This window comes from Uranotaenia lowii, chromosome 2, assembly GCF_029784155.1.
Source record: "Uranotaenia lowii strain MFRU-FL chromosome 2, ASM2978415v1, whole genome shotgun sequence".
NCBI lineage: Eukaryota > Metazoa > Arthropoda > Insecta > Diptera > Culicidae > Uranotaenia > Uranotaenia lowii.
In genome coordinates, this window is record NC_073692.1 from 50,779,028 (window position 1) to 50,793,751 (window position 14,724).

Here is a 14,724-nt window from a genome sequence, read left to right on the forward strand (position 1 = left end):
ATTTTTGTCATTTCCGACATTTTTGACATTTTCGACATTTATGACATTTTTGACGTTATTGTCATTTTTGTCATTTTTGACATTTTTGACATTTTGGACATTTTGGACATTTGTGACATTTTTGACATTTTTGACATTTTTGACATTTTTGACATTTTTGACATTTTTGACATTTTTGACACTTTTGACATTTTTGACATTTTTGACATTTTTTACTTTTTTGACATTTTTTAACCCTTTTTTCACATTATTGACCTCTTTTCACATTTTTGACATTTTTGTCATTATTGCAATTTTTGTTATTTTCGTCATGTTTTTCAAATTTGTAAATTTTTCAATTTTTTCTAATTTTTGTCATTTAAGTGAGTTTTTTTCATCTTTATCATATTTTTTAATTTTTGTCATGTTTTTAATATTTATCATTTTTGTCCTTTTTTGTCATTTTTGTCATTTTTTTCATTTTTGTTATTTTTGTCATTTTTGTCATTTTTGTCATTTTTGTTATTTTTGTCATTTTTGTCATTTTTGTCATTTTTGTCATTTTTGTCGTTTTGCCATTTTTGTCATTTTTTTCATTTTTGTAATTTTTGTCATTTTTGTCGTTTTTGTCAATTTTGTCTTTTTTGTCATTTTTGTAATTTTTGTAATTTTTGTAATTTTTGTAATTTTTGTAATTTTTGTAATTTTTGTAATTTTTGTAATTTTTGTAATTTTTGTAATTTTTGTAATTTTTGTAATTTTTGTCATTTTTGTCATTTTTGTCATTTTTGTCATTTTTGTCATTTTTGTCATTTTTGTCATTTTTGTCATTTTTGTCATTTTTGTCATTTTTGTCATTTTTGTCATTTTTGTCATTTTTGTCATTTTTGTCATTTTTGTCATTTTTGTCATTTTTGTCATTTTTGTCATTTTTGTCATTTTTGTCATTTTTGTCATTTTTGTCATTTTTGTCATTTTTGTCATTTTTGTCATTTTTGTCATTTTTGTCATTTTTGTCATTTTTATCATGTTTGTCGTTTTTGTTATTTTTGCCATTTTTGGATTTTTGTCATTTTTCGTCATTTTTGTCATTTTTTTTAATTTTCTTAAAATTTTGTTTTTTTTTTTTCATTTTTGTTACTTTTATTATTTTTGTGATTCTTGTCATTATTCGTTATTTTTGACAGTATTGTAGTTTTTTTTAAATTTTTGTCTTTTTTTCTTTTTTGTCACTTTTGTTATTTTGGTGATTTTTGTCATTATTTGTAATTTTTGACAGTTTTGTCAATTTTGTAATTTTTGTTATTTTTGTTATTTTTGTAATTTTCGTCATTTTGCATTTTTGTCAATTATGTCATTCATATTATTTTTTGTCATTTTTTTCATTTTGCTATTGTTGTCATATGTGTGATTTATGTCTTTTTTTTAAATTTTTGTCTTTTCTGTCATTTTTGTCACATTTTTCATATTTGCTAATTTTGTTTTTTTTTTTGTCATTTTTTGTTATTTTTATTTTTTTTATCGCTTTGGCATTTTTGTCATGTTTTTTCATATTTGTCATTATTGTCATTCATGTCAATTTTGTATTTTTGCCATTTTAGTCATTTTTGCCATTTTTTCTTCATTTTGGTCTTTTTTGTCATTTTTGTCATTTTCGTCTTTTTGTCTTTTTTTCTCATTTTTGTCATTTTTGTCATTTTCAGTTTGGTCGTTTTTGTCATTTTTGTCATTCTTGTCATTTTTGTCATTTTTGTCGTGTAGTCATTTTTGTCATTTTTAAATTTTTGTCATTTTGGAAATTTTTGTTTTTTTTTTGCCATTTTTGTCATTTAGTCATTTTGTCATTTTTGTCGTTGTTCTCATTTTTGTCATTTTTGTTATTTTTGCCATTTAGTCGTTTTTTGTCATTTTTGTCATTTTTGTCATTTTCGTCATTTTTGTCATTTTTGTCATTTTTGTCATTTTTGTCTTTTCTGGCATTTTTGTCATTTTTGACATTTTTGTCATTTTTGTCTTTTTTTTCATTTTCGATATTTTATTCATTTTTGTCATTTTTCTATTTTTGTCATTGTTGTAATTTTTGTTATTTCGTTTGTCATTTTTGTCGTTTTTGTCAAGATTTATAAATCTGCACATTAGATCCATTTCATGTTGAAATACGGCTTAGCGAATTTCTGAAATCTCTTGTTGAATATTTTTCCCTGTTCCTAATGTGCTAGAAGTATCACAAATAAAAATTTAAATTCAGTTTGTTCCCATAGTTTTTATGTTTTTATAGATCAAACAATTTATCAGCCCAGTTTTAGAAATATTAGCTAATTATTCAGTAGAAAAAAGTTGCAAAAAGAAATTCAATGATTTTTTATTTTTTCTTATATTTTCATATGACTGAAACCAAAAACTTTTTTTTTTACTTTAAATGAATCTTTAAATCTGCCAAAGTCTAGCTGACCATTTTGCCTATCGGCTAAATTTTCAGGGACCAACGAAATTATAATACTTTTTTTTTTCCATAAACAGAGAGTAAACATGTTGACGATGCCAAAATGAAATGGTATAATTCATATGCAGCCAAAATAGTAATCCGGCTTACTATAACCGGCTAATGGTCCTTTTTTTAAACCGTAAATAATTAACCAAAAAAAAGAAAAAAAATGTTAAATTTAAAAATAACATTTTATGTTTTATGTTTGAATACATTTCAAAGATTCATATAATTCAAAATCCTTAAAACTCATAACACAGACTGAAATTGGATGTGAAAAATCTTACTTCGTAAATTTTACGTACTTGGCGTATAAAATTAGATTCAGAAGGTTTGAAGAAAACAAGTTGAGTAAGATGATTGGACATTTTAAATGCTGTCCCAATAAAAAATATCAGCAGTTGTTGTACCAATAAAAAAAAACAAATCTTCTTCAAAAAACTGTTCATTTGATAAACGTCTTCCCTGTCCATTATAATAAATGATGAGAGGAATTCCGTTTCCCGCGTTCTCACGGAACTGAGCTGCGAAGGTGGCTCGAATTGACTGAGTTAAGTCTGTATATGAAAAGATACGGTAGCGCAGAACTTAATCGCGTGAATATGTTAGCATACTGAATCTAGATTCAGTTTTGGAAATGTTTTGATTTGATAACTGTATAAATCTAAAAAATGATTTTTGAAGTGATTCACTTGAAGAGAAACCTTTTTAGAGGTTATTTTTCTGTTTCCGTACTTACGCCTCGAGGAAAAATCAGCTTTCAACTCAACCGGCAGCAGCATGCGTCGAACAATACAAAATGATCATTTTGCGCCCGTTTAAGCCACTCATGTGCACTTGGAGCCTTTCGAGTGATATATCATTGCTCCTCGATAGGCGCCGAGTACCTACCTAAGCCGGTTGTTGGCTGAGAGATGTCTAGCTAGGGTGCAATACCTCTTTGCGGATCCTTGTCAGGAACTGTGTTGATAATAATCCAACCTTCTTTACTAACTTCTTTTCCTCGCTTTTTATAGCTCCAGGTATTAAGTCAATCTGCCAACAATTGTTATCAAGAAACCAAATTAATACACATTGTAGCACTGCGTGAGATACTACTGTTGTCGGTATAACTAATTTACAACCCAGTCTGAGTAAATAGAATAAAGTCGTTCCGAGATTTTTATATGACCATTTCTATGGACGGAAGATGAGTCGTTTTGTGTTTGTTTGAACAAGTTAGTCATTACATAGCTGTGAGGTCAATTTCCTTATCGTCTAGCTTGCCTTTTTCCATGCGATGAACTGCAAATTGAGGTTAAAGCGGGCAACTGCTACTGCTGAATCGCTCGGAAGATAGAATCGTCACTGAGCGAAATTACACTGTCATTTTAATGGTAATTGTCGGGTTGGGGTTGGGGTAGTTTTACGAGCTACTAAACAGCTAATTTGTCATGCTACTAAAGTGTGTTAAGTAAGTTGTTGAACTGTAAGAACCTTTCAGCGTCAGCAACGTCAGCCTTATAATAGAACGTTATTAAACTGTTTGAGTCTTAAAACTATTATCTTTAACTCAAACAATGACGTCATAATTTGACACGCGTCTAGAAGGTGCCAAAATTGGTCCATTCAGTTAGCGCCTTTCTGTCTAATCACGTTGACTGTCTGAAAAGCACTGACGATATAAAGGCAAGTAGACACGTCATGGTGAGAGAGAATCGCCGGCCGTTCAGCCGTTTGGATGAAGCATTGAAATCAAAAACCTGATCCGGTCAAAGCCGGTTGTCTGGCTGCATGGTTTAATTTACCTAGGCTGGTAGCAACCTATGCTGGTATAGGAAATCGAGAGCACAAACAAGCTAACCGTGACGTTGAACTTCAGAGCTCCCCCAACCCAACAACAGCAAGCTCTCGGTGCAATTTTAGTTAATTTACAACGACCGTTGGGGTGCCCCTGTTGCAGCATATACACTGAGCGAAAAGCTTATGTCGTTTTTACAAAAATAAGACAGTAGATCTAAATATTTAAATAACAACCATAAGTTTTTTTTTTAAATAATCTTCAATTTTACGAGACCTACGTCGACATGACTTACTTACTTAATGATCCCGCGCCGATCCTCCGGTGCATAGGGCCGTGGTAAAAGACCTCCACTGTTGACGATCCGGAGCCAGCGTCTTCACCTGGTCCCAGTCAAGATTCTCATCGACAGTTCGGATTTCAGCGGCTAGGCTTCGCCGCCACGAATTTCTGGGTCTGCCTCTTCTTCGATGACCTTCTGGATTCCAATCTAGCGCCTCTCTGCAAATCTCGTTTTCATCTCTTCGCAGCGTGTGCCCAATCCATCTCCACTTACGTTCCCGAATCTCGATTTCTAGCGCCTTTTGATGACACCGGCGATGTAGTTCCTCATTCGAGATCCAGTTGCCAGGCCACCAAGCGCGGATGATATTCCGCAGGCAGCGGTTTACAAATACTTGCAGTTTTCGCGTCGTTACCGCATATGTGCACCAAGTTTCGCACCCGTACAGCAATACGGATTTGACGTTTGAGTTGAAGATTCGGATTTTTGTTCGTAGAGAGATCTGGCGTGACCGCCAGATGTTTCGGAGACTCGCAAACGCAAATCGGGCCTTTCTGATCCGTGTTTCGATGTCTTTTCTGGTACCACCATCAGGCGTAATCTGGCTACCAAGATACTGGAAGCACTCCACTTTCTCAACTTGTTGCCCAGCTACCATGAAACTGGAGGGATTTCCTGTGTTGATCTCCATCGACTTGGTCTTTCCGACATTGACTTTGAGACCTGCTGCCTTGGAACTTTCGGTGAGGTCGTCGAGTTTGCTCTGCATATCTGGTTGTGTTTGGGCGAGCAAAACAATATCGTCAGCCAGGTCAAGGTCGTTCAGTTGCTCCATTGTTGAAGGATTCCACGGCAATCCTCGGTTCGGTGCACAGTCAATCGATCCAAACAGAATCTCATCCATTACGATTAGAAAAAGTAGCGGTGATAGAATACATCCTTGTCTCACTCCAGCAGTTACCGGGATTGGTTCGGACAAGACACCGTCGTGCAAGACCTTGCACGAAAATGCCTCGTACTGTGCTTCGATGAGATGGACTAGTTTCTCTGGGACCCCTCGTCGCCTTAGAGCCGCCCAGATGTTTTCATGGTTAAGTCGGTCGAATGCTTTTTCGAAATCAACGAACACCAGCAGAAGAGAGTCCTGGAATTCGTTGATTTGTTCCAGTATGATTCGTAGCGTTGTGATGTGGTCCACACATGATCGTCGAGATCGGAATCCAGCTTGTTGCCGTCGGAGTGTTGCGTCTATTTTCTCCTGGATCCTGTTCAGAATCACTTTGCAGAGTACTTTGAGGGTTGTACAGATCAACGTTATGCCTCGCCAGTTACCGCACTCTGTCAGGTCTCCTTTCTTCGGGACCTTTACGAGGATACCCTGCATCCAGTCGGCCGGGAATGTTGCAGTATCCCAGATGTCGGCGAAGAGACGGTGCAACATTTGTGCTGACAGGGCAGGGTCGGCTTTCAGCATTTCAGCAGGGATGCAATCGATCCCAGGTGCTTTGTTGGATTTCATGTTTTTGATTGCCGCTTCTATTTCAGCCAGCGAAGGCGCTTCCGAGTTGACGCCATTTATGCGACTTACTGTTGGCGCTTCGAGCTGCAGATTCTGTTGGCCATCGCTATTCGTGACTCGGAAGAGTTGTTCGAAGTGCTCAGTCCATCGTTTGAGCTGATCTGTTCGATCGGTCAATAACTGACCTGCTCGGTCTTTTAGCGGCATTCTTGCATTAGTCCTTGCACCACTGAGGCGGCGAGAGATGTCATAAAGTAATCGGATATCTCCATTGGCGGCGGCTCTTTCTCCCTCTTCGGCTAGGGAGTTTGTCCAGGCTCTCTTGTCTCGTCTACAAGCTCGTTTAACTGCCTTTTCCAGCTCCGCATATCGTAAGCGGGCGGCTGCTTTGGCTGACCCGGTACATGCCTGCTCAATTCCGACTTTCGCCTTTCTCCGATCATCGACCATCCTCCAAGTTTCATCCGACATCCATTCACTTCTTCTTCCACAAACTTTACCGAGAGTACCATGGCTCGTCGTGATAAAGGCATTCTTGATTCCACACCACTGTTCTTCGACTGTTCCGTCTGTCGGCAGCTCCGAGGCTCGGGATTCTAGCTGTTCAACGTATGCCCTTTTCACCTCTGGATTCTCCAACCGGCGGACGTCGTATCGACACCCGACTTTCTCCTCGCGCCGTTGGACACGTGCAACTCTCAGTCGTATCTCGCCAAGGACGAGGTGATGGTCAGATGCAATGTCTGCGCTTCGCTTGTTGCGGACATCAAGAAGGCTCCTTCTCCATTTTCGGCTGATGCAGATGTGGTCAATTTGATTTTCTGTTCGGCCATCTCGGGATACCCAAGTGACCTTATGTGCTGGTCGATGGGGGAAGAGCGATCCACCGATCACCATGTTGTTGTTGCCACAAAATTCTACAAACAGCTCTCCGTTTTCGCTCATCTGTCCTAGGCCATGGCGCCCCATGATGCGCTCAAGGTCCTGATTGTTGGAGCCAATTTTTGCGTTGAAGTCGCCCAAATGGATTTGAATGTCACCCTTCGGAATTCTCTGAACCACGCTGTTCAGTTGACTGTAAAACTGCTCTTTCTCCTGCAAGTCGGCAACGTCAGTTGGCGCATAACACTGGACCATTGTAAGGTTTCTAACCCGTGTTCTAAATCTGGCTACGATTATTCTTTCGTTTATCGGTTCCCATCTAATGAGGGCCGCGTAGGCCTGCGGGCTTAACAGGAAACCAACTCCTCGTTCCCGAGTAGCATGTTCTCCTCGTATGCCAGAGTAAAGCAGGACTTGCCCGGATTGTGTCTTGTGTTCTCCAGTATTAGGCCAACGGACTTCGCTCAGTCCCAGAATTTCAAGCTTGAGGCGGCTAGCCTCTCTAGCAAGTTGTTCCAGTTTGCCTTGTTGGGCAAGGGTTAAAACATTCCAAGTTCCAATTCGTGTCCGTGTTTTCATGCTAAAAGTCGTCGCCAAAGTTCCAGGTCGGTCATTTCTTTCGGATTCCGTAACAATTTTAAATCGGGAGCAGTAGGTTGTTAGCCTAAAGTCCCTATCCCGCGATGGGGCTGCCATCTTGGACTTAGCTGGCGGGAGCCGCATTTCATAAATTCAGCCGCTTGCTGCAAGACAGACGCTGTTTGAGCCGCCCCTGACCTGGAGAACAGACGCTCGGTTGTTGTTGCACGCCGCCCCTGACCTGGGGAACAGACGCGTGCGGCCACCTTCTCAGTCTGCATGCGACCAAAGCATCCACCGGGGTTGGGTACCCGATCTCCGCTTAGGTTACTCGCACCCCAGCCGGCACCGCGGGGAGGTAGAGATAGGAGTTGTGAATAAGAGGTGATATGACCACTATGGGGTCTCGTGTTGCACATTATCCACCGTTTACCAGCCACGTCGACATGAGATTGTAGAAAATTAGTTTTACTTGAGTTGAAATTTTTTAAAAGATTTTTAAAATATTTTGCAGATTCGATGGAAATTTTTTCACAATTTGGAGTTTTTGGACAACTTCTAAAATTCTTAAAATTCAAATTTAAAAATTATATCTAATGTGTGAAAAATTGGAAACATCAAGATTTTCCAAACAGAAACTCAAGATTATGATTGCAAATTGTAAAAAAGTATTTAAGTAAATCATTTATTTTCTACATATCCTTCATCTTATCTTTACATTTCTTCTCACCTCTTTTCTCAAGGAAAAGCTATTATTTATCCATTTTTGTTTATCCCTAGAAAAATATTTTAGCAACATTTTAGCAACAGCCTTCCTAATCTATGCTTTTCCTGTTGCTCTGTCTGTGTTTATCAGAGCCGGAACAGTCAGAAAATATTCTTAGCAACAACCTTCCCAATCTGCGCTTTCTCTGCCGCTCAGTCTATGTTAACCAGAGCCGGAACAATTCGAAAACATTCTTAGCAACAGCCATTTCAATTTGGGCTTTTCCTGTTGCTCTGTTTTTATCAGAGCCGCAACAATTCGAAAATATTCTTAGCAACAGCCTTCCTAATCTGGGCTTTTCCTACCAATCTGTCTTTTTTAACCAGAGTTCCGGCTCTGTTTTTACCGATATCGAGGGTTTCGGATTGAATTTAAAATCGATCACTGTACTTCCCCGTTTAATCCGATAAAAAAAGGTAACCGATAAAACTCCTTTCAACTATAATTTATTGTAATCAACGACTGGAATAGGTTAGAACTATTGAAACAAGTACTGTGCGCGATGGGTTTTTACTAGCACAGATTGGGAAGTCTGTTGCTAAGAATATTTTCGAATCCGAAACATTTTTAGCAACAGTCATTTCAATCTGTGCTTTTTCTGTTGTGCTGTCTTTGTTTACCAGAGCCGGAACATAAACAATCGAAGCAGCGGCCTTGAAAATCTGCGCTCCCTAAGCCAATCCATCTTTTCACCGGAGGCCGAATCATAACCAAACACTCGTAGCAGCAGCCATAAAAATCTGCGCTCCTTTAGCCAATCCGTCTTTTCACCGGAGGCCGAATACGCCAATGTCGTGATTTTACGATTCTTACGAATCTTAATTCTGAGATTCACTCGCTTATAAGAATATATGAATGACTGACTTGGTTTTGTTTTTTTTCCTTGTGTTACCAACATATAAAACGTTGCCGTGAAAAAAAAAATCTTATTTTATTTTTCTTTAATGTTACCGAATTCAACTTTATTTAATTTATTTTAAAACTTTATTTATATTCCACATATCCTTTATCTCATCCCTACAGTCAGTAAGGATGCAACTGATTTGTTGAAAATTTAGGAGAAAAAATCTGTTGAAAATTTCTTTGTTGTGAAAATTCAGACCAACACAACGATTTTTTTATTTGAAAAAATTGACAGTAGAAAATCATTTGGAAAATAAAAAAATAACAATTTATTTTTAATTATATCATTTCAGGTGTGCCTCAATACATAAACTGCGTCATCATCTTCATCAGTGGTAAGTTAAATTCACCGAGTTATTTTCTAACTGCGCAAATAAGCTGCTTTCGTTTTCATATGCCCATATTCAAAAAGCAGGAAAAAGCACCTCCTTACACAGTAAACGAAAATTACCGAGTTCGGTAATTTTTTTTACCGAAATCCTAACATGTGTAAATCGTTAAACTGTTCGGTAATTTTTTCGGTAAAAAATACCGAACAGTTTAACGATTTACACATGTCAGGATTTCGGTAAAAAAAATTACCGAACTCGGTAATTTTCGTTTACTGTGTATCAATATATTGAACTTTGGATGAGGATTAGTTTGAATCTAAATGAGACCAATATTCGACAAGATTGAGACTAAAATTCTTATATTCCTCATTTTAAGTCTTGGATGTTTTTTTTGTTAATTTTGTGATTTAAGTAATTTTGTGTCCTTTTTTATTATTTTTGTTACTTTTGTCATTTTTTTTATTTTTAAAATTTTGTTTACTATCGTAGTTTTGGTCATTTCTGTGATTTTCGTCTGTTTTGCCATTTTCTTCGTATCTGTTTAGTTAATGCTACATTTTTGTTATTTTGTTGATTTGCTTTAAATTTTGTGATCTAGTAATTTTTATGATTTTTATTTTTTTTCATTTTTGGTGTTTTATTTAATATTTATATTTTTTGTAATTTTGTAGTCACTTGTGTTTTTTTTTAATTTTTTGTATCATGTTTGTAGTTTTTTTAAAAGAAAATTTTTGTAATTTTTGTCAATATTGTCAAATTAGTCAATTTTATTCTTTTTTATCATTCTTTTCTTTTTCATTCATGTTATGACCGTATATGGGGTATCCTACTCTACACTCAAAATTTTGTATTCTCAATCATATTTTGATGATTGAATAAGATTATTCGAGAGTAACAAACTTGACTCAGAACTGATGAAAAAACCTCAAAAACAACAAAAACAGGTTCGGAATTATGCTACAGAAAGCATTAGTATCCGGACTGGAAAATTTTGTTTATGGACTCGGCAATATCCTGGAAAAAATTGAGGAAATCCAAGCATTATTCTAAAGAATGTTAAGAGAAATCACTTCAAAAATTCATGTTTATTTTGATAAAAATAACTCTAAAAAATCTCTTTTGATCTGAAATTCAAAACTTATCATTACTAAATTAGAGTTTCTTGCCTAATTTTGCGAATAATGTGAATAAATGAGATTAAACTCATTCCGAGAATTCTGTTACCATATTGTCAAAATCAATATATTATTTCTGTTTTTATATTTCGGATTCTGTATCTTGCTAATGATTTTTTATTTTCATTTTGAATCATCATTAGTAATGAAAAATAAAGAGCTGTTTTGAAATCTGGATTCAAAATGAATTCTGTATGTCATACAATACTTGATCCATAAATTTCACAATCTACATACATTTTCAAAATTTACCTGAAATTTTCCGAATATGAAAAAAAGAAAATTAAAAACCATCCTGAGTTTTTGTTTCCTATTCAGTTCTTAAAATTAATTCTTATGCATAATTGAAACATTTCAAAGCTTCAAAACGACAATCCCGAACTGAAAATATATTTCAATCCAGATTTACAAGTCGCATTTAAAGAAATTTAAAATAGTGAATTCAGATTGTAACCTGAAACTTCAAAATTTAAATTATTGATTCATAATTGAGATTCTGATTTTGAATAAAGATTCAGAAAAGGTATTAAAATTTGAAACAGATACAAAATTAAAATTTTGAATGCAGGTTCAGAATTTAGACTCAGAGTTGATATTCAGAATTGATATTCAAAATTCAGGTTAAGATTCCGATCGGCAGTAAGTTTTACAATCAATATAAGAACATCGGGAGAACAATTTCGTTGAGGAATTCAAATTGTAAGAGACTTATATCTTTAATGCAATTTCAAAACTTCAGCTAAAAATCACAAATATAAAGTAAAATTTGATTTTATTTCCTAGTTTGTTTTATGAAAAAATCAGATTTTTACTATAAAAAAATCATTCACAAGATTTACACTATGGGATTGATCTAAATGAAAATGGTTTGCAGAGAAAGAAACATGTGATCTTAATATATTCTCAGTGTTTAGATTAATATGTTGAGCATTGCCGTTTTTAGAGAGTCAAACTTCGAACTAAAATCTTGAATTTGGATTTGAAAAAAATCCGACTTGAATGTAGATGTTTTACTTTCAATTTTTAAAATTTGATCAATGCTTGACATCTTCGCAGGACTAGTTTTTTTATGTGAGAAATAATGAGTTTTTTTTAAGAGATTGAAGGTTTCATTAAAAATAACTTATTCTATGCAAAAATAAAAATGGCAAATCTACAAAAACCATGAGCAAGTTCAGAGATTTCTAATATCTATTAAAGACATTTCTGTATTTTGTTACTTAACTTTTTTCATTATACAAATTTAACTTACCATTTTTAAGATTTTGGAACGCATTTAAAAAAATTAAGATTCCATACGAAAAAAGACTAATAAAACCTGGGATGAATAATCTAAAAGCACATAAAATGTTTTGTTGAAAGTTTTCTTTTATTCATGCATTAATCGAGCATGAGCAAAAATATCATACAAAAAACCCCTGCACCCCCCCCCCCCCCCCCCCCAAAGGGTGGTTCTTCTTACGGCCCTGATGCCGGTTATTTTGAAGTAAAAAAAAAATACTATAGGTGGAATAACACCAACACTCAATACTGAGTTTCAGTTTCAGTCTTAGATTTGAAATTCGAATATATGAAAGCTTTTCCTATATGGGAGTTAACACAGTTTTTTTCTTGGTACGTTTAAGATAACAGACGCTGCTCTCCGAACCAGGGATGTTCTTTTATGTTCCTTTTTTTAATTTTTGCCAATTTTATCATTTTGTCTTTACTTTTTCTGTTTGTCGTATTTGTCATCCGGTTATTCTTGTCATCATTGTCATTTTTATTATTTTTTCAAATTTGTCATTTTTGGTATTTTGGAGATTTTCGACATTCTTGTCGTTTTGGTTAGTTTTGTCAGTTTTGTCACTTTTGTTTTAAGGTTTGTCTTTTTTGACTACTAGGACGTGGCCGGCACCGTTATCGATGTTCAAAAAGAGAGTATCGGTTTTGTGCATTGAGTATGAGCTGCCAATCCCAAGATCTTATGAGAGATAGACAAACGTTGTCTTTAGCAAAAATGCTTATCAAACTATGCGCTTGAGTAATCTTAGATCAAATATTAGGGCGTGTTTTCTACGAAGTCGTAGTCAACGATTTTTGAGGCAACTTTACCGAAGACACCACATACATATGACGTTTTGAAAGCGAGTTATCATTTTTTGAATATTAAAATGTTAGGGTGTGTCGAAAAAACAGTATTCTGGCTCTAACTTTTGTGAATGAATTCATACAATAAAAATATCTTCTGAACATTTGTATGAAATAAAAATTCGCACATTTTCCTTTCGAAGCGCAAAATTGTATCTGGAGGGGTTCGTAAGTTGTAACATATAAGAGATTTTTTTAGCAAAAAAGGGTACTTTTTAAACTGCCGTATCTCGGATTGGTGCAAACCAAAAAAATATTTCCTGACGGCATTATATTTAGTTCATATATCGAATATTTGATTGTGAAATGATGGGAGATAGGTAATTTTTTAAACTCATGAAAAAAAATTCAAAGTTTGTTAATTTTCAGTACAAATATGTGTGAAAGAGAACATCCCCATTTCTCGTTCAAAAGTCGAATTTTCATTGTTTTGTTATTGTCTGAGTTCATTGCGATGCTCAAATAAGCGGATTAGCACATTTAGTCAAATTAAAAAAAAAACTGTTTTTTTTTAATTATTTTTGAAATTTTTAATTTTTGCAAATTTGACTAAAAGCGAGAAAAATGTGCTAAATCGCTGTTTTGAGCATCACAATGGACTCAGACAATACAAAAATAATGAAAATTCGACTTTTGTATGAGAAATGGGGATATTGTCTTTCACAGCGTTTTTAAATATGTTAAAATTAACAAACTTTTCTAGAGTTTAAAAAATAATCTATTTCCCATAATTTCAAAATCAAATATTTGATATATGAACTAAATAATGCCATCAGGAAATAATTTTTTAGTTTGCACGAATTCGAGATATGACAGTTAAAAAAGTACACGTTTTTGCTAAAAAATGTCTTATAACTAACGAACGTCTCCAGATACAATTTTGCATTTTGAAAGAAAAATGTGCGAATTTTTATTTCATACAAATATTTAGAACAGGGATGAGCAACCCGCGGCTCGCGGGCCGCATGTGGCCCGCGAAGCTTTTTTCAAATTTTTATGCCTTAACTTTTTTCTACAATGGACTGTTAGGAAAATTTATATGACTTGATCAAATAAAGTCTGCTTCATTTAATATTAGAACAAATTCTTTTGCTCATTGTGGCGCTCCTAGTGGACGGATTTGGAAACTTTTTTCACCCACGTGTCGGGAAATTCATTACCTTTCACCATGTATTTATGTCATAACAACAAACGATAGCATTTTGTAAACAACCGCCATGGAAGCCGAACGGAGAGATCAAATTGTGCACAGTTTTCTTACGAGTACGAGTACGAGAATTTCTTCGAAACAGCAATGAATAATTTTTTAAATTTTTTTTTATGAAAGAGTAAAGAAAATGCTACATTTGTATGAAAAACAAATTATGAATTCGCTAATAAATGACTGAACTACACGCAATTGTTTGTGTTCCAATATTAAATGAAGCAGACTTTACATCCGTCGAACTTGGTCAGCACTTGGTCGTACAGCTTTCGAGCACGGATTCTGGCCACATTGTTCTGCTTCAGCGTCCGATTTGGCTGTTTGCTGGCTCGGAATGACCTTATTGCTTCCCGGAGACGAATTCGTCGCACCGTACTGTGAGCGGCCTGGAACTTATTGGCCAAATCGCGGTCTGAAAGATTGGGATTCCTCTTGACGGCCTTGATGACTTTCCCACGCAGTTTCCGGTCGACAGTTCCACTCCGACGCTTCGAATGCGGCTTCCGAGCCGTCGTCAATGTTTCCTTGTACTGCTTGATAACACGCCATACGGTATTTCTGGGCATTTTAAGCTGTTTAGCTAGCTTCGATGCCGACAACAATGGATTTTCAAGAAAACTGTGCACAATTTGATCTCTCCGTTCGGCTTCCATGGCGGTTGTTTACAAAATGCTATCGTTTGGTGTTATGACATAAATACATGGTGA

General features: G+C 35.3%; 1 protein-coding gene across 3 annotated transcripts in view; it reads left to right on the plus strand.

Annotated features, from left to right (window-relative positions):
- LOC129747104 (clavesin-1-like) overlaps nt 1-14,724 on the plus strand; it is a 94,704-nt gene that overhangs the window by 22,509 nt on the left and 57,471 nt on the right. For 2 of the 3 annotated variants that reach the window (XM_055741129.1, XM_055741130.1), the window contains exon 2: nt 9,470-9,511. The exons of the other annotated variant lie outside the window; for it this stretch is intronic. The gene's annotated coding sequence lies outside the window, so the exon portion shown is untranslated. The remainder of the gene's footprint in view (nt 1-9,469; nt 9,512-14,724) is intronic. 3 annotated transcript variants of the gene reach the window in all.